Below are 21,593 nucleotides of genomic sequence, written 5' to 3' on the forward strand. Positions count from 1 at the left end.
AAGCCCGCGAAAATAGAGGAAATTCAGAAGACAGACCCGACACGAACGATTCTGGCCTCAGGAGTAAATTTTGCTGCAAAACAAGTCTATATACATCACAACCAGACTCGGCACGAGGTCTATATACATCACAAAGTTTTAAAATGCTTCTACAGCGATATATGCTTCATTCAAATAACTAATACATTATATAAAAACACAAAATTTGATTTCTGTTAAGCCAAGTGACTGAGGCCTGGCCTCACTTGCCTCAGTCAATCAGCCGCCACTGGTATGTGGCCTCCTAACTGATAATGGGTCATCGAGAGTTAAATGAGTGATCTTCGTAATGATGTCTGTGTTCTAGTGGACAGAACTCTGGTCTCATATGCATAAGACTGGGGTTCAATCCTGGCTGGAAAACTTTATTATGTCATTTTTAATTCCCTGCGATTCTTATAGTCTCTACCATTTTTTATTGTATGGCACACCACGTACACACAACAGTTTTTTTTTTTTTTTTTAACTCTAGAATAGCGATTCCCAAAGTGTGCTCCGCAGCAGTTATGAAGATGTAAAAAGTGACGAACTGCATGCAGTTCAGACAAAATTTTTATCTCATATAAAGACAAATAAGAGAAGGCACTGTAAGCGTTGTACTTGGTTAGTCATGACCTGGCCCTTGCTGGTAAACCTCACACCCTTGCTGAAGCTAATAAAACCACTATTAGTGACGGTAGTAAGTGCATGGTGGATGGAAAAACTGCAAACTTAATCTCCGGTGTGCTCTTATCAAATAAATTGTGCGTAATCGAATCCAGGATCTATCAGACAATGTTAAAAATACCATAATTTCCCGTATCAGTCAAAGGAAATTTTCGCAACAACTTGACGAATCCACGGACATTGCCGGATTAGCTGTGTTAATGACGTTTGTGTGGTACGAATTTTCAGGTTCTTTTCATGAAGATATTTTGTTCTATAAGCCATTACCATCCTCTACAGATGGTACTGAATCCTTTTCTCTGGTAGATGTCAATTTCATTGACGTATGTACAGATGGCACAACGGCCATGGTAAGTCCTGTTGCTGGCGCTGTTACAAGGATCAAGAAAGCTTAAAAAAAAATTGCACAAATAGTCATTGTGTACTACACCGACATGCTCTCGCAACGAAAAAAATGTCAGCGTTATTAAAGCAGGTACTAGGCAACACTGTCAAAATTATCACCTTTATTAAGGCACGACATCTGATGCAGCTACTCAAAATTCTGTGTGCAGATATGACAAGTATACACGAGTCATTGTTATTACACACATAAGTGCGGTGGATGCGTGGTAAAGCGTCCCGTTTACTTGAACTTCGAACGGAAATTTCTTCACTTTTGAATGACCAAAACAGTTTTCTAGCAGATTATTTGAATGATCAGGAATGGTTGTGCAAATTATGTTACTTGGCAGACATTTTTTAAAAAATAAACGAATTCAGTACATCCATACAAGGGAAACGGAAGACTATATTCGATGCTAATGACGTAATTGCCATGCTGAAGAAAAAGATAGCATTCTACATAGAAAGCATGATAATAAGGATCTGGCATGTTTCTCATGGACTTCAAACTTTATAGAAGAAAACAACATAATCATGAATGATTCATTCATAGCAATAATAAAAGAACAGCTTCATAATTTGCTTCAAAATATGAATTCATACTTTCCATGGGACACTCAGGAATCAATTCGAATTAAATATGAGTGAAATGTAGAGCCATTTCCATTGAAGTCAAAACCAGCAGCCCTCACTGCGGCAGATATGAGGTCCTTATAGACATGGTTTCGGACAGCCACTCTCAGGCATCATTTAAAAGCAAACCACTTTCCGAATTTTGATCTCAGTTAGAAGAAGATCTTTCGATATGAAGTTCAAAAGCTAAATTGCTCTGCTGCTTTTGGTACTATGTACCTCTGTGAAATGGCCTTTCGAGGTACACGGCTACAAAAACAAAATATCGAGCTCATTTGGATGCAGAAGACGATATGAGTCTTCAACTAACTTCTGTGACATCGGACATTGGCAAATTCTGCCGCAAGGAACAGGAACTTCGAGTATGCATGTAACACTGTAACATTTTTTTAAATATATTAACTAGTTATATCATTTTGTAAATTGAAATAATATTGTCTAGTTTTTTTTCACTATTGTTTCCTTTATTAATATATGTACCTTATTATTCACACTTCCGTATATGTTTCATGCTTAGCATGCTTCATAAAACATAGAAGACAGAACTAAACACTAAACATTTCTTGGGGCTCCACGAGAAACTGAACCATTGCTGGGTCTGGTTGGTCTTCTTTGTTAATGAAATAAAGGATAAATATCCTAATAATACCAAATAACCTTGCCATGAAACATTATGTTCAGGATGGTAATCTGCGTGTTGAGGTAGTTAAGTGACAACTCACACTCCCTATGTTAAACACAACCATTTATTTAAAATAAACAACAAAATAAATTCGTAGCACAGAAAATATCTTCTTCACAGAGTAATGTTAATCAAATCCAGCTAATTACCTTACATAGGTAGGTACTCCCCCTCGCTGGCATCCATCTTGTCATACAACCTTGACATAACCAACACTCAGCACACACACATAGCCGTTACACTCAAATTGGCCACCCCTCAAAAGTCACACAACAATGGGTGCCTTCAGTGTGAATTTCATACTCTTCAAATTCGTTCTACTGCAATAACTAAGTAAAATGTAAACCAAAACCAACTCACAGAACTCTTTGTAGTTTGTGGTAGACTTTTAATTATATCACAGCTAGAGAAACAATAACCTGAAATAAAAATACCGACCGGTATTTAACCAGAGTTGATTGCACGCTAGTCAGACAGAAAAATGAATGCCGTTCAAGATAATTAGTACATCACAAAACTCTCCGCTAAACTCCACACGAATATCTTCTGCGATACACTCGCAGGTTCCCACAACACGTTGGACTACGTAGCTACTAGTAGACTTATCGAACCCAGTTCGATCCCCGGCCTACATAGGAGCTCGTGCCCATCACAACACATGTCCTACCTCCAAGCCATCCCTCTAGCGTACTGACTGCAACCTCTGCGATACACTCGCAGGTTCCCACAACACGTTGGACTACGTAGCTACTAGTAGACTTATCGAACCCAGTTCGATCCCCGGCCTACATAAGAGCTCGTGCCCATCACAACACATGTCCTACCTCCAAGCTATCCCTCTAGCGTACTGACTGCAATAGCCCGAACAACTCGCTTCACAGGTGAAATACCAAACGGCGTCTCTATCTTAACCAATTGGGTAATGTAATGAAAAATACTAAATTCTCCCCAGGGTATCAACCAATCAGCAATAAATACTAAATTCTCCCCAAGGAATCAACCAATCACTCGCCAGCCATAGGCTAGGCCCTTGTTTTCAACTCATCACAGATTACAAGAAAGAACACCATAGACTACGGGAAAACAGAAAGGTGAGAGGAAAGAAGCCATCTACGAGAAGTAAGAAGAACTAGATCAGAAAGGAAAAAACTACAAGCCATCTATGAAGAGTTAGAATAATTAAAACTAACAGAGAAAAGTATAAAGATAGAAAAATGTAAAAGAAATAGAAAGGAAAAAAAGACGTGCCGAAATAAAACGGCACAAAACTTTTGGTTCAAAAAGGGCTCTGTGGCTGAAAAAGTTTGGGAACCGTTGCTCTAGAACTAAGTCACACTGGTAAAGTCTTTTCCATTGAAATGTCTGAAAAATTAAAACGTGTTCTCCTCAATGCTTTAGAAGAACTGGCTGTATGCATCTCCTGTGACTGCCGATGAATTAGAACAACTAGTCCAGAATGCCTGCGATGTCCTGGCAGATTAATTTCATATAGACCTGTGATATGGTCCATGTCCTAGGGATTGCGAGGAACTCATCCAATAGCATGAAAGATAAACTTCCAATCAAATGTGTTTTTCTTAAGATATTTTAAATTATTTTATTTCAATTACGGAATATGATGGTTTTATTTTATGCCATAATTATGTTTTTTGTTGTAAAATAATACTTTATTATTTAGTTTCCTTTATCAGTGCCTAAAATGCATGATTTTAATTTTAGAACCTTTAAAAAAATCTACAGATGCAAGTAACTCGAACCTTGGAATTCAGTGCGTGATCTAAGACAAAGCATTGCAGTGAATGCCTTTTCCACATTATGACCTTGCTCATAAAAGTTTAAAGACAAGAACTTAAAAAAGAAGTCGTGCTTATGGTAACTTCCTTTGTTATTTCACTGCTTAATGACATAAATTAAATCATATTAAGATGTAGAAAAATAACAGACAATAATTCATCTACTGAACTCAGTCCTGAAAACCAAATCCATTTGCTAAATACTGAATGTTTAGAGGGTTCTTAGGTAAGCTAAATTAATATGATTATACTACATAGATATGCTAAAAACAATATTAAGTAATTCTGTCACAATGTGGATTCAAACTCATGATGGAAAGATTACAGAACCAAAGCTCTTGCTTTGAGCCACTCTGTAGGCTTGCAGATACTCGCCTATTTACATGTACAGTCAAAACTGGATATAGTGAACTCGGTCATAGTGAACATTCGGCTATAGTGAACCTAAATAGTTGGTCCCGACCTTCATACATTAAAAAGTACATTTATATTTCCATTTATAGTGAACCCTCGCTTTGATTATAGTGAACCTAAAACTACATAACTTTCCCAAGAAAATGTAATTTTAAAATGGTCAAAATAGTAATTTAGGAAACCCTTTCTCCTATAAACTTCCAAGAATATGTTCAGAACAAAATCTCAAACCTTCTACTCCTTATGTGCATTGAAAGACAAAGGATTTGTTCAGATTCCTGGACAGTATGAAACATGTTAAAGAAAATAGTGTATGCAGTGAGGAATAAAGGAAGGATTAGTTCTGACCTCTTTAAAAGAGGTTATTAGATGAATAGGAAGAGGAAGTCTTTTCTTTTGTAAAAGGGAGTATAGTGATGACCAATGGGTAAATACAAGAAGGATTACAGTAAAATGATCCTCAACCCTTCCTCCCGCATCTTTGTAAAAGTGAACCCCGGGAAATTCCAAGGCTGAGTACACAGTAGCATACCTCTAGTGGGAAGAGGTGCGAAATCGGTCAATGCCTACTACCTACATGACCAGATTAGATTCAAGTTTCGAACTGTGCACATCAGGATGTCGAAGCATAAAGTGTTTAAGTTGGAAGATAAAGTGAACATTAGTACTGTTATTGCAATATATCTTGAACCTTACATCCCCTAAGTCTGTCTTTCCAAAACTGCTCGGTATGACATGTACTCATCAAAGTAACGGCACAGCAAGGATGCCCATCCCTTGAGTAACGTGACTCTTTTCAGAAAACGTTGGTTCTTTCACTTTACGGCCCTCTACTGTAAAAGAACTTGGTTCAATACGACATCATCATCTCATAACACTTCGATTTTGAGAGGAGAACATGTTTTCGTAGCAGGTTTTAATTAACCTGTAATGAGTAAGTATTTAAATATAATCATGTGTACACTCCTCTCTCATCCGGGCTGGGGATTGGCAATGGCGGAGTTACTACAGCTATTTCTATACATTATATAGGCCTACATGACTTACACCTACAGCTGATATGTACATATTCTTATAACAATATTTTACAGGCCTATTATTTGAATTTACATTAATTCACAATTCTACACAATCCATATCACTATCATTGCTGCCATCATCGTCATTGTCTTCATCACTTAGTCCAAAATTAATTATTATTTCGTCAATAACATCATCCATTCGGAATTATCTTCTTAATCGTAGATACTACTTTCTGAACAAGATAGAATTCTTTGATTGTATCCTGAATGACATGTTGATCGAAGTCCACTTCAACTTTACACAAGTCCTAATTCTGGAATGAAATAATATGTTTTGCAGAACTATAACAAAATAACAACTTACAACAGTAATTCATTTTGTCGCTCACAGTGCACACACTATTGCACATAACTATTATAGCAATAATTTGTAAACATTACATACCTATTCTTTCCTGGAGTAGTGTGAGGTTCATTCGGTTGTAATTCAATATTAGTGTTAATTCTCTTCAAGGAACTAATACTTTTGTCAGAGTATTTAGCCACTCTCTCATATTCCTTATCAAAAGGTTCGAGCAAACATTTGTTTAATTATTCCTCCTCACAACACTTAATTATATTTGCAATAATTTCTCTTTCTCTGCTGTGCATAACAGTGTTACTTTGTCTCCGCGGTGGTGTGATTTCACCATAATTTATTACTGCCCTGTTGTTGCTGCTCCATGTTAACACTACTGGTATGCAGTGAAAGAAATAATTCCATGTTTCTTGACAAGAGATTATGATGCGGAGCATGCGCAAACAACTCAGTTGGCTCCACCCACGTTATGCACTTCCTTCCCTCTGCCCCTCTGTCCTCGCTCAGGAAGTTCAAGAAAACTTGCAATAACAGTACTGATATTGAGCGTGGTCTGATCCAAAGGGACGTTAATACTGTATGTACAGCAATGTCAGTAGTATAAAAACAGACATTTCAGATTTAGTGAACGAAATATACTGGTCCGCAGAGGTTCACTATAACCGGAGTTGACTGTATATACCAAGGGGGGGGGGCATTTCGAATCTACTATAACGGGCAATTTAATTGGCATTTTAAACCACTATTCTGCTTTTTTTACAATAGAGTAAGTTGGAAAGGAATGATTTATCCCTTATTAGTGCATATCTAGATTGAAATTATTGACATAATCCTTTAAAAATACATTATCTTGTGAACTCAGCTGGGCCTTTCCCATGCATGCTCAAATCTATTTTTTTGAGACTTACAAAATTCCAGCTAGCCATTTTTTTTGGGACCACTGTACGAGAATGATTGCCAGCCATCTGCTCTCCAACATCCTTTTACTCGACTTTCTATTTCCTGATCATAGTAAGCTGTGAACTCGTGAGGTTCTGTTAGCTTCGCTTGTTGACAAAAATGATGTCATACTTCTATTCAAATATAACACGCTATAAATTACGAACACTCATTCCATTTGAAATTAAGTTAACAACAGGTCTTACAACATATGGAATGATGATAAGACACCAAATTTCTTACTCAACTAATTATGTTGTACAGTAAAAAAAAAAAAAAAGTTGTTCAAAATACAGAATAAAATTGGGTTATTGACAGAAATGAAATTATGATACTGCATACAATAGTACTAGCATTATGGTACGTGGTACATTGTGTCATATGATGGTACAGTTGGCATCACTGAGACCGACAGCAAACGAGTACTCTCTACAGTGCTTACAAAGAGAGAACTCAAATTTATGGAAAATTTTGATCTCATGGGGAACTGCAGATAGTACTGAAACTTCAATATAGAATTAATTTGACTCTTCATACAAATGTTAATCACAAAATAGCACAACAGTTCAAACAATGGAAAGATTTAGATAATACACAGAAATTTAATTTGTCTTTACAGTACAGAATATGACATATTACTGGATACGTGGTTGATTGAAACTAATGACTTTGAGAAAACAATTAGGCATGATGATTGCTCAACAATTCCAACATAGCCTAGAACATTACACCACTATCGACAACAAACCAACAACAGTAATATATACAGATGGATCCAAAACTAAGCAGGGCACAGCAGCCGCCTTTTTCAATGTGCCATTCAATACCAGCCAACAATTTAATGTTCAGGATAATTGGTCTGTTTACTCCACTGAAATCCTCGCAATAACCACAATATTATTACATGTTCCGATTTGATCAATATAGACAACATTCACAACTCTACAAGAACAGGATGGTTGCCAATATCTATTACACAAACGAGGAAAATAACAATAACATCGATCTATTATGGAACCTTAGACATGTCAAAATCCCAGGCAACGTACAGGCAGATCAACTTGCAAACACGTTATTTATATCCACCTCCTATCCCATGACATTATATCAAAATTAATTAGGAACTTAAACAATAATGAGAGAATGGGACTCAACCTGATCCAAAATGGGATGCAAAGAAATTCAAACCGTGGCCTTATGCTTTGAGGTATTCTACATAGGTCATTCAATAATTAGTGGCAACATTTGAATTAACAACAAAGAAAACATTTTTGGAACAGTCACAGTGTTGCAGTGCTCAGAAGTAATCTCCTTCAACACGAAGAGCCCACCTCCACACCTCAGGGAGACGACAGATGCCATCCAGAACTAATCTTCGAACAGACTGCACTAGCTCTACTGCTGCTATATTGCCTGTCTGGTTCTAAAACGAACCTCTAAGTGGGAATTTCATTTTCGCGAAAAGTTCAAAATTACATGGGCTCATATCTGGGGAGTATGGAGGATGCTCCATAATTTCCCAGTTTCATCTGCAAAGTAAATTAACAACAGGGGCAGCTATGTGAGAGCGAGAACCATCATGTAGGAGATTTGGACGTTTACGGTACACCGCTGGTTGTAAATGGTGTTCCAGAAAGTAACTGTAATATGCACCATTCACATGATGACCGAAACTGAATGAATGAGAAGGATTCTGACAAAATCATAACCAACAACAGTCTGCCAGGTCCACGTTTATGATGAACATCTTCCCTCCCGCTGCAAAATGCATCTACGTATGGAGTTAATCTTCTCAACATAGAGACATTTTTAATCATAATTTTTTTCTTCATAGAAAAGTGGAATTTTTGGAATTTACAGTTTATCTGAAAAACTGCTTATCCGAAATCACCTCTGCCCCCATTGTTTCGGATAAACAGGGTTCTACTGTAACCCACATCTCATCATACTGATATTCAATTTCTTGCTACCCACTGCAGAATATTTCATTATCAATTTTAATCCATGTATCTTTAACCTCCTGAGTCCTGAGACATTTGTCGTTTTATTTTTAAAGTTCAATATAATTCTACACTTCAAAAAAAAGTCACTGACATGAGACAATATTCTGCAAGTTACAGTTAGGGTACAAATGCAAGTATATTATACTATACTTCGGGTCTCTACACATAGATCTTATTTCATTTCATTTTTTTTATTTCATTTATTATATTCCATAGATCTTACATTAGCAATGAAACTTTAAGGTGTGGAACAAGTCAAAATTTTACAAGATTATAATTACAATTTTGCAATTTTCTACAATTTTTTACAATTTTTTGGGGAGATGTAGTGAGATGAGGTGAGACCCGAGAATTCGCCAAAAGATTACCTGAAATTTGCCTTACGGTTGGGGAAAACCTCGGAAAAAACCCAACCAGGTACTCAGACCAAATGGGGATGAAATAAAGTGAGGCCAAGGACTCGCCATAGACCACCCGGCATCAGTCTCACGGGTTGGGAAAACATCGGAAGAAACCAATCATTGGCACCAAATGGGGGATCCGACCCAAGCCCGAGAGCAGCTCTGGATCAGCAGGACTGAGCTACATCAATGATTCTTAATCATCACGTATGAAATATAGTATAGTATACTATACTCTGAGGACTCAGAAGGTTATTTTGTATCTTAAACTTCTTCAGTGTTGTTGACAGTGTGGACATACACATTCTTTCACTAAATCCCATTTTAAGAGAAATTCAGTGGCTTCATAACAGGAGATTTCATACAACCTCTACATTCAATTTAATACCTGTTCTTTGGTATGTCATAAAATGACAAGTCTAAGATACTTCTGAGAGCTTCACATAAATGACTGACAAATGACTTTATTATGTTCTTCACTTATGAGTGGTTTGTTTGTATTTACATACACAACCCTCATACCAAATACAAATTGATGGTTTGCTATGCGCAGCTTTTCCATACTTTCGTCTAAACCCTCACAGCACTGTAGTAAGGGGTTTTCTCTCATCAGAACACACAAATTGCTTTCTCTGGCCTGATGCTATTTTGGTATAACCAAAAAAATGAAGAAAAACCTTGCAATCAAGTGACAAATGCTAATTTTGACAGTTCTTTCATATGCTTTCATATACAGTCGACTTTCGATAATTCGCAATAATTAGTGCATGAACTTCCGCGAAATATCAGAAATCGCGAATTGTCCTCAAAATATTTTATTATTATCTGAAATCCAGTAAAAGTTACTCTGACAGGTTCAGTTACTAAAATACGCTTCAAAATGAAGCGCAAAATGTGAAACAGTGCAAAAAGACTTTGAACCATTATAACCTGGGCTTGGAAGTTGAGACTTAAAAATCACAGAAAAATGGCCTATAAAATGACACTAAATTTCTGAAAATATGACATTAAAATTTAGGAAAATGACCATGATTATAACGGTAAAAAATAAAAAAATAGTATACTCTCAACTATGGAAAATACATTGTCACCAAAGTCAGTCACTAACTGTAGCAAAAAAACTTTGCTTTATTTTACTTTCGGAATTTTTACATCTTCACTTGTGTGATACAATATGCTGCCTGCAAGCACTTTGGCTGCAGCATTTGTTCTGTTTTGTTGAATGGGGGAAGCACGTAACACACGTGATCAGAGTCCAGGCTTATGAAACCATAAGGAAAATTCCTGTAAGACGCAATCGAATTGCGTGAGCAATCTGCAGTAGGTTCTTGAATATAGACTACGACTACAGCGTAAAAAAAAAAATCCGTTCATCAGGAGAAAAGGGCAAAAAATGCAACAAAAAGTGGAACATTTCCTAAAAAATTACCAATAGACAATAAAAGACCGAAAAATACAAAATAAAAGTAGGCTATATTGGTTCGTGTTGAAGTGAAACACGTTTGTATTGCATTCTGCATTGTCTGTGATGTCTCAGAAAAAAGGTGATATTTCATCAACTTCCGAGCCCTAATTATAACTATACAGCAAGGTCCGTGGATGGTCGGTCGCTGTCGCTCTCACAGGTCCCTTCATAACAGTGTTTAAAGGGACAGTCAAGAGGGTTGTAAATCTGTGACGTCACCACGGGAACACTATACACATTTTCAATCCTCGGCTTGCACTTTCTAGTGATAACCAAGTGATTTAAACATCTATATTTATATATTTGTTAGGGCCACATATACACTGGAGGAGTAAAGGTTTAGGGGTATAACTCCCATTACAATATCTCATTTTTTTTTAATTCAGTGATGGTTTACTTTCCAAATTCTTAGCAATATAAAAACTATTATGAATGCTTCATTGTACTTGCTTTTGTATCTCTAACCTTTGTAGAATATTTCAGTCCAATTTTAAAGAAAGTTCTTAACGAATACTCATTGCACAATATATTTAGTTTATTTTACATTTCAATTTCTGTTTCCGAGCCTCAAAATATTAGTTAGGCCTATATTAAAGTAGTATTCAATAAATAAAAACTACACATGTGAACGACAGAATTTACATTATGCATGCAAAATGTATTAAATTTCCCTTAATAACATTGGAGTAGAGTGTGCACTAAAACTAATTAATAATAATTAATTTTATACAGGATTGCTAAATAAATATTTTGTAAATTAACCCATTTCAGTGAAGTGGTTGAGGAGGGATTTCAATACCAGCGGGGAATGAAAATATCCCAATTTTAACACTGATTTTACAAATAGAACAATTTATTTTAAGACTGTTTCACAAAATTTAAACTGACTCACCTAGTCTTTAGAAGGACGCGATGTCCTGTTTCCTTCTATTTAGGTAACGAATTCTAAAAGATGTCCATGCTCTACTAAATAACTTCAATAATTTCGGATCTTCATTTCGAAGCTTTTTCCTCAAAAGTCTAAATAAACGGGCTATTACATTCTTTTTTCTTTTGACTGATTTTTTATGAAATTTTTTAAATATAACTTTATACTCTTCAATAAAATTGTTGCCATCCACTGAGAAGAGGGATAAACCAGCCCACCACGTGAAACGATCTCTATCCATCCTGGAGTTTATTGACTGGAATTGGCATCTGAAACTGCACTTTTGTTATTACATTTTCTAGGAATATAACCAGCAACATATCTGAGTGTTTCTATTTCTTTCCTTTTCATTAGATCTGTAATGTCAATTCTATCATCAATATCTACCTCTAATGGGTTTATTTCCTCTGGGATTTCGTTCACGCTTTCATGAGAAATGTCCACGAGATCCTCAAAAACTTGCTTTGTTATTATTACTCCACCTGAATCTTCTGCTGGGGCACTTGTAGGGTGGGGAAGGCGACATCCTAATATTAATAGGCGCAAGCAATTTTTCACTTCAACGGGCAGAGGGTTATTATAAAAAGTTCTATCCCACGAATTTGGAAAAACAGGTTTTCCAGGGCGTCCTGATTGAGTTTCCTAGTCATTATATAATCAATTCCTTTTTCTTTTAAATAGCTATAGACCTATAACACTTTCAAGCCCTTACTAGAAGTAAGGAAGCCATTCTGAAAAGGTAGAAGAGTATTTTTGCTTCTGACTCTCAGTTCTTTTATTGTTTTCTCCATTCTATCTAATATCTCTACTTGTTCCTTGTGGTTAATCCCGAAGACATATTTAAGTTTATTGTGTATAGGATGTTTTGGAATTCCCGAGTTCATTACATCTGTGAAGTCATTTATGAGTTGAAAAAATTCATGTACTTCTTCACATTCAGGTATAAAATATTTAATCAGAGCAGCAGTGTAATGTGAAAAAAATTCCATGGCAGGTACAACTCTTTGGCTATCATTCTCTTGCACAGTAATGTGACCCCAATGTAATTTCGGGAATAGCTACAACTCCGAAGAATTGGATTTAATAATCCGTCCAATTACATTTTTTCTACTACATTGCCATTTGCCATTCAATTGAAACCCACTGTTAATAAAATGGTTCCTTAATGACTTAATCAGGTGGGGCAAATCTGCAAAAACCCAAATATTTTTATCTCAAGCAGGATTTGAAAAGCAGGTTTGATTTACATTTATTTGTAACTTATTCCACAGTCTTCCATTGCCGCCACCCAGATCAGAAACAATTGCAATTGCTCTGAAACCTGCCGCTTCAATTTCAGATATAATTTCGAACAGTAGCTCTCTGTTCATTGTTTTATCGAAATCATAATAGAGGGGCTGCTTCCACTCACCTGTCAATCCTCGGATCATTACAATTTAAGCATTTCTGTGAGGACCCTCACGATCCTAACAAATGACACCATTGACATTCATCTCATCAAACAGTAACATTGATAACTTATCCATTTCACTCAAAGACAATCCCTGTTCTTTTAAAATTTTCAGTAACGGTGTAAGAATACCAGGAGAAAAGGGCAATTTTTTTTGTCCAACGCTGCAGGGTAGCAACGCTTGGTAGAGTAATTCCCACCTGTGATCTCAAATGATTGTAATGCTAATACAGGGATCATGTCTTGTTCTTCCCATCTTTGCTTCCTTTTCCCACTAATAAGCATTTTTATTTGCCCTGGAGTGAACACTTCAGCTAATAAATATTTTACTTTTCCATTTACTAAGTGATTTAAACACTTTCTTTGTCAAATTATGTTTCTAATTTAGACTCTAACTTTTCGATGTCTAATTTAAGTTTTTCATTTTCTTTACTTACTTCTTCATTTTCTTTTTTTGAGATTCAGTTCCTCATTTTCTAATGAACAGACGAAATATAACACGCCCAATGGATCGTCCCGATGCACTATTGTCTTTGCATCTAATTAATGTTCACTTATCTAAGATAAAACCTTTTTCTGCAAGTTCTTTCTTCTACATGTTTACTTCTAGCACTGTTTATCTCACTGTTTTTCACATAGCACACTCATAAAATCAGCGACGGTTGGGCATTTAATTTCATTGTTTTCTTTACTGGTATGTTCAAAAGCTCGGCATTCAAATCACGCTCATAGAAATCAGATGTGAAATGTTCGGAACACAGTTTCAAGATTAAATTTATCCTTTCGATAACACTTAATCTCTAAATCTTTCGCAGCTTTGGATCAGAGGGAAACGTATGATAAATAACACTCGAGCCTTTAATTTTCCTGCTATAATTCTGACACTCGCTCACCACACAATTTGGCATTTTTCATGCTATAATAGTAACAATATAGGCCTATTATAAACAGCACACTAGCAAAGTCTATACCAAAATCACAAACGCACTCCACGTTTTCTAAATTCCAGTAATTACAAAAAAAGGCAGCACAAGCCAAGGGGATGAGAGTGGAGTGTGTTCCCGTGGTGATGTCACAGATTTACAACGCCTTCACTTTCTCTTTAAAGGCTGTTATGAAGGGACCTGTGAGAGCGATAGCGAAAGACCGTCCACGGACCTTGACTATACAGTACTACAGTGTGACAGAATCTTAAAACAAGAATGTTTATTTGCTATGAAGGTATTAAATATATATTTTCGCCTTATTTGGCATCATCAGATATAATAAAATACGTGATCTGAAGCTTGAATGAATTGACAAACGAGCAGTATAATGTACATGGTAATTGAATCTTCATGAGTTTTATGTATGAGGCTATATATAAGGTTGTAATAATTGATTTCAATACAATACAAGTTTGAAAGAGTCGAAAGTGGTTGTATATACATATAACTCATGTTACAGGTGTACATACATGATTAAATAGTGAACAATTGAATTATACAAATATCGGCGATGTTAAGGACATCAATTAAAGTTTGATTATGAATGAAAAATGAAGAAATATCATAGATTTAAAATTTGCGAAGGATAGAATGTATTAAAATACTATGTAATTAGTGTAATACTATGTTACAAATTGATAAGTCTTGTGTTGTTAACAATTAATCATTATCAAGAACATATGCTTGTGACTTCTGCTGTGATGTATTGAAATAAAGGGGGAAAGATATGAATCAGTTGTGAATCGTAATTAGCGTGTGTTGTGCACTTGTGAATTTAATAAATTGTTTAAGATTAGTTACGTATATGTACGCTTGGATTTTGGACATGAGTATTCTATTTGATTTAATGCGTGCTGAAAATAGTTGTCATTGGTGGTTTGTTGTGCGTAATCATGGTTATCAGGAACTGTATATATAGATGCTTTCTGAAAATAAGGAAATATTGGTTTTATAATGTACTTCGATCAGTATGAACAGTTGGTCATAGGGGAGGGGAAGATTAAATGTAAATGTGTATTAATGAATAACTATTATGATCAGGAGTGAAAATTTGTAGTAAATAATTAAGATATTAATAACGGTTTGCGATTACTTACGTGTGTATGTGCGTCTATTTGTTTGTAGATGTGTGTTGCTCGGTGGTTTGGAGTGTACTGAGGACAGGGTGATCGTATGTGTTTAGCTGTGTGATGGCGTAGTGATTTAAAGGGGAACTATATTGGCTAGCATGTCGTCGACGTTGTATCGTGGTGCCGATGGGTCTGCTTTAAATTGTATATAACAGATTTCTAAAATTTAATAAGTTTTCGTTAATTATATTTCTATCTTCATTATAATAATATGAAATGAAATATTCTTTGGCTGCATTTATGTAAGTATTACCAGGGCGGGTAAAACAATAAGTGTGAGAACTGTTATAGTTCACCGTTTCCGCCACGTGGTGGTGCTAGCTCTGTTTGATGTGGCGCTCTGCGTAAAGCTATGTGATTTAACCGCCCTGGCTCGACTGTGTTTAAAGGGAGTGAGAATATTTTCTCCACTTACTACATCGTCAGTGTATGGAAACATGCATGTGTTTTGTTTCCTAAAAAGAGAATAATTATTTCTGTGAAGTTAAACTAAACAAATTACGAAACTAATTGAGTGGAAAGAAATCTTACCTCTAAGTAGAAGAAAGTTTTGCGAGTTTCCGCGTGGATTTTGCACTTGTCTTAGATTTCTTCTCTCTTGACATTTCTCTAGCGCAGAAAATGAACCGACACTTAATATAGTGAAATACCAGTTGAGGTAAATATACAAATAAGTGTTCCTCTGAACAACACAGAGAACGAAAAACTGGGAGTTCATACATCATTTCGACAGAATCTGAAAATACATCACCCCACAATGCGTTGTCATTCTTTAACTTACTGTCAAGAGTTGTGTCGATTCTTTTTATTAGGCTACATCATAAAAAGCCAGAGAAGGATATTTCAGAAATTTTGTCGTTTCTCCAAAGTCCCTTACTGTATTAAGATGCTGTAAGTCGAAACTAATTTCAGTCTCTTCTCTCTGCAAAGACTTCAAACATTCCTTACATTGCAAAAATCTTTTTTGTGCTGTGTGAAGTAGGTACCCACACAAATAATAAACAATATTGTTGGCTGATCTTGTTGCGCTGTTATCAAATGACAGATCCAAAGGCGTCAACTCCGGTTCAATGTCTGTCAGTGAAATTTTTTCTCTGATTTGTTTCTCGATATCCACCTTAATGTTCCTACTTTTCTCAACATTAATGCGTGCCATATTTCGGATTTGCTGCGTAAATGATGTCAGCTTATTATCAATTGTATCTTCACAATTTGCTTTCGATGACAATACACCTTTCTCTGGCACGTAGATGGACTGGAGCTGGTGTAAGTTTAGGAAATCAATTGACGTTGGATGGTCATCACTGCTCAAACCTCGGATAAGACCAAAATGTCTTTCAGCAGGGTCTTGGTTTAATTTGGCAGGTAGAACATATTTATAACCTGCCGCCCAAAAACTTTCAGCCAAGTCAAGTGTACTCTTCACGGTAACTCTAAGAGATTCCAAGGTCTGATTCGATGCAAATGAATTATCGTTGTGCTAGAGAACTTCGTTGAATTTTTTCAGGGTTCTGTGTTACTTATCATCATTTTGCAGTCCTTTAATTGGTAATTTAGAGTTCATTGCATTGAATAAGTCGTTCATATCATTTGTAAACATTTCAGTGTTCTCACTGTTCTCGAATCCATGTACACTCATTCTCTGCAAAATTTAATACCCAAAGCCACGGACCTGCTAAAGAGCTGCGTCGCTAGTTTTACGCTCATCTTCTGAAATGCCTAGGGTCTAAATGACTTGATGTTATGTGCGGAGCTAGCCTCTTCCCATCGCCTGACAATATGTCAAAACTGTAGAGTTTCCTGTAATAATCATATTGTATGATGTTGCCATTGTACACAACGTTATTTGACTTGTGGAAATTATTTCGGACACACTTCATTTCATGGCAAATGTCGCCAAGAGCAAAATTTTTCTGTCGGAATCACAAGGATTGGTTACATAATTATTAACCTGGTTAATTTTCCCGGAAATTCCAAGTTCCTTCCATGCTTTTTTGTTAGGTTGACTACCATCACAAGTGAAAGCCACCACCCTTATATTGTTCTTTTCTAGTTCCACAATGACTTGTACGATTATCTTTGCTAGGGTGGCGCCGTCAGTTGCGTTCTTACTTAAATAAATAGCAATAGGCTGCACCCAGTTCTTCATTAAAGGGACGAGGAAAAATACCAAAGCATGATCTCCTAGAACATTTTTGGCTTCTTCCTTTGTGAATTGGCCCATATTAACAAATCCATCAAAAGTGCAGCTACTCGAATTATATCTGATATCCTCTCTTAATTTCACCTCATCGAATATTAGAACACAATTACGGCGATTGTCATCATCTCCTTCCATATTATTAGCTACTGCTGAGAGTACATATGGATTAACACCATAATTGCATTTCATCCCACAGGATAGCTTCCTTAACAAAGAAAGTGAAGGCAATGGCAATAACTGATGGTTCAAACAATATTCACAACCTTTTCTCGATTTTATTAATAACATCAAACTCTCTAAGATAAATTCTGATTCATACCTCATTCCTCGTGGACATGTCTCACTCTTCTTAGTCATAGTTCGAACCACGAGTTTTTGTTTATCATTTAACAAATTTATTTTATATCTGCTTAACAACCTTCTTAATTTATTTATTTCATTTACATAACCCCGCTTCTTTTTCCTACTTTCAGAGAGGAGAAGTCGCAGCCGCTTTACTTCTTTCCGAAGTTGAATCACTTCATCTGAAAGATCATTGTTTATAATCGACGAATACTTACAATCGGCTTCATCCACTGCTTCACTAAATGCATTCGATTCTTGTGATATAATTTTGGGTTCCTCAGTCTTTTTTCTCTTCTGTTGATGAGCCTGATTATTTCGTATTTTAGGAGCCTTTCTTTTGCTCGGTTTAAAATTGAAATATTTCGGAATTCCAGGGAATTGGTGTGGTACAGCATCTGTTGTTAATTTCCATTTATCTCATTTTAGTTCAACTGTTTTCCCTTGTATTACAAATGAGTCTGCCTTCACTATCATGTCATTGTTAAAGTGAACATTGCAAACCCGATCTTTTTCTGTCAATGAGCGGTCACTTCTCGGAATTACCCTGTTCCATTCATCGAAACTATTTTTAGGGGGTTTAAAGAAGTGTCTACCATCTCCCTGATTTACAACCAGGCACAAAACAGCTGGGCATCGTGAGAGTTGACTAATACTTTAAACCTTTTGTCCAATATAAAGTATAAAATCATAAATATACTATTATAGCATAGCATTACGCTCAACTGGTATACTCACATGCATTTACTCTCACTTAATTCCGCTTAATTCACATAAAACACACTATTCTCACAAAAACGACAGCGATTCCACTCACATTACTACGTGAAGTCCATAGTCACTGCCAGCCATATCGTCCGCTATGACATCTGTTGAGGAAATTTGGAACTATATCAGCTGAACTATGGGTTCTTATGTATGTTCCCTCACTTAGTGATTTACCTGCCCTGGTATTACTATTGTAAGTTTTTAAAATGCTTAGTGTATCGTGACGTTGACCCAGTTCATGTCCTGTATTAATTAAATGTGCCGCGTATTTTGATTTATCTTTATTATTCTTAAAATTGTAAACATGTTCTTTGTATCTTGTTTTAATATTGCGTTTAGTCTGTCCAATGTACTTCTTATCACATGTGTAGCATTTGAGCATATATACACCTTTACTGTTTAATTTATCTCTGGTATTTATTGTATTATGAATATTATTGTTTAATTTATTATTTGTTTTAAATGTTATGTTAATGTATTTGTTGTATGTTAGTGTTGACCAAGATTTTGATTTTTTATTGTTAGATCTTGCTAAGGTTGTGGCTGTTTGTTGTTGTGCGGTATTTTCTTTTTTCCGAATTAGCTTCTTAATAAGAGTTTTACTGTATAAATTTTCCTTTGCTATGTCTAATATTCTTTGCACTTCTTTTTTATATTTGTTTTTGGACAAAGGTACATGTGTTAATCTAGTTGTTAAATAATTAAACATACTTTGTTTTTGATTTTGGGGGTGTATTGAATCAGCGGGTATACTGTGTGTTGTGTGAGTTGGTTTTCTGTAAATTCATAACTTAATTTGGATTTATGTTTTATTATTTTTATATCTAAAAATTGTATTGAATTATTCATTTCATTTTCTACTGTGAGTTTTAGATTTTTGTGTAACTCATTAAAAGAATTTACAATTGAATTGTCTATTGTCTCATTTTCGTAAATTATAATTGTGTCATCTACGTACCTATAATATGATTTTATGTTATGTTTATTTAAAATTTTGTTAATTTTGTTATCTTCTATGTTTTGTAAAAAGATCTCAGTAAGAGTACATCACAGCAGAAGCCACAAGCATATGATCTTGATAATGATTAATTGTTAACAACACAAGACTTATCAATTTGTAACATAGTATTACACTAATTACATAGTATTTTAATACATTTTATTCTTCGCAAATTTTAAATCTATGATATTTCTTCATTTTTCATTCATAATCAAACTTTAATTAATGTCCTTAACATCGCCGATATTTATATAATTCAATTGTTCACTATTTAATCATGTATGTACACCTGTAACATGAGTTATATGTATATACAACCACTTTCGACTCTTTCAAACTTGTATTGTATTGAAATCAATTATTACAACCTTACATAAAACTCATGAAGATTCAATTACCATGTACATTATACTGCTCGTTTGTCAATTCATTCAAGCTTCAGATCACGTATTTTATTATATCTGATGATGCCAAATAAGGCGAAAATATATATTTAATACCTTCATAGCAAATAAACATTTGCAAAGAGATATGTCTTATGATTGAACTCATATATATATATATATATATATATATATATATATTTTGTACTATATTACCAGACCTATCTGAACATAAAAATGAACTGCAAAAAAAAAAAATACTCTGTCGCCTTCCCCCCCCCCCCTAGTGGATTATTCATTTTTTCTGATTTTAGACCGAAAATTTCTTGAGGAGGAAGAAAGCATAAACGAAGTAAAAACGGAAATGACGTTAGTTTCTCCTCCTCCCCCCTACAAAAAAATGACTGTGAAGCAAATTAGCCGCATATGAATTATCAGGAGTCGATTTCCCAGACGCACATATTAAAAAGTTAAGAATTAAGAATTAGCCATGAAATCCCGTGAAGGGCAAGGGCCTCCTGACTATGCAGGTTGGCTTGTCAAGCAGCTCCAGGTTACTGACTCCGGGAATGATGGTCACTTTAGTAACGTAATAGTTTGAGATGCTGTCTGGGTTAACACTGACCTGTTCACTAGTTACTGTTTGGAATGTAATTGACGGTATTCGACAAGTTATAAATATGTTTGCATTTTGATTGCTTTTTATATGTTAAATTAGATAGATATGGATTATTCAACAATTACACATACATATTACGAATAAAGAATTTACCCTTAAATCCAGTGCATGGGTCTTTTGACAGTACACTTCACTATTAACAAGTAAGAATACTGGTAGAAATTCAACAAGCAATTCTTATTTATGACAAAAATATCACAATAAAAAGAACTCTGCCTCAATTGACTTACCTAAGAGCCATTATCTGACGAACTTCAGTAGGCTTGAGACTCCAAGTGAGAGGTCCAGAATTATTACCACAATATCTGATATTTCAATTACCCTCTCCAGGTTGAGAACAGTTGCCATCTGTGTCAGACAGGCAAACTTGTCACGTATAGACCACGATGTAGTGCACGAACTTCCTTATCAAACACAAGACCTCCCAACTGCAACGTTACAAAATATTCAGAATCCTTTATTTCACTAACTTGTCATCTGCAATGAAAATGTTCCCCTTCCCACAAGCATCTTACAAACTTAATATGGCTGCAAATTTCAAACCATTCAGTTATATAATAAAAATGACATGACACTTATGCATACAAAATAATCCTATAAGTGTAAGATTTTAAGCTTTCATGGTAATTGTGTTCAAAAGCAGACATATGGTTATTTCACTGTGTACTGGAACTTAAAGCCCTGGACCAGTTTCTTGGGGTAGCCAGACATAATGAACCTGACAGAATAGGTCATCCTTCAGGTCGTACTAAATGCCCTGAAGATGCAGTTCGAAACACTGAAGACATATGGTGGGATACCCAAACTCTGCTTCTACTTTTAAAGAGTGTTAATACATGCCTCCCGTTTCAGCTACCTGTCATCATATCATAATCTCTTCATATGCACGCAAAATAGCCTCATACTAGCCATACCAACACATACG

The 21,593-nt window shown here is 35.5% G+C and overlaps 1 long non-coding RNA gene across 1 annotated transcript; it reads right to left on the bottom strand.

Moving 5' to 3' along the window:
- Positions 1–2,450: 2,450 nt before the first annotated feature.
- LOC138693825 (uncharacterized) lies at positions 2,451–21,059 on the bottom strand. Its single transcript, XR_011330527.1, has 2 exons — positions 20,899–21,059; positions 2,451–2,823 (listed from the first exon to the last, which is right to left on the bottom strand). It is a non-coding gene; the product is annotated as an uncharacterized lncRNA (long non-coding RNA).
- Between the last annotated feature and the right edge of the window lie 534 nt (positions 21,060–21,593).

This window comes from Periplaneta americana, unplaced genomic scaffold (assembly GCF_040183065.1).
Source record: "Periplaneta americana isolate PAMFEO1 unplaced genomic scaffold, P.americana_PAMFEO1_priV1 scaffold_22, whole genome shotgun sequence".
Classification (NCBI taxonomy): Eukaryota; Metazoa; Arthropoda; class Insecta; order Blattodea; family Blattidae; genus Periplaneta; species Periplaneta americana.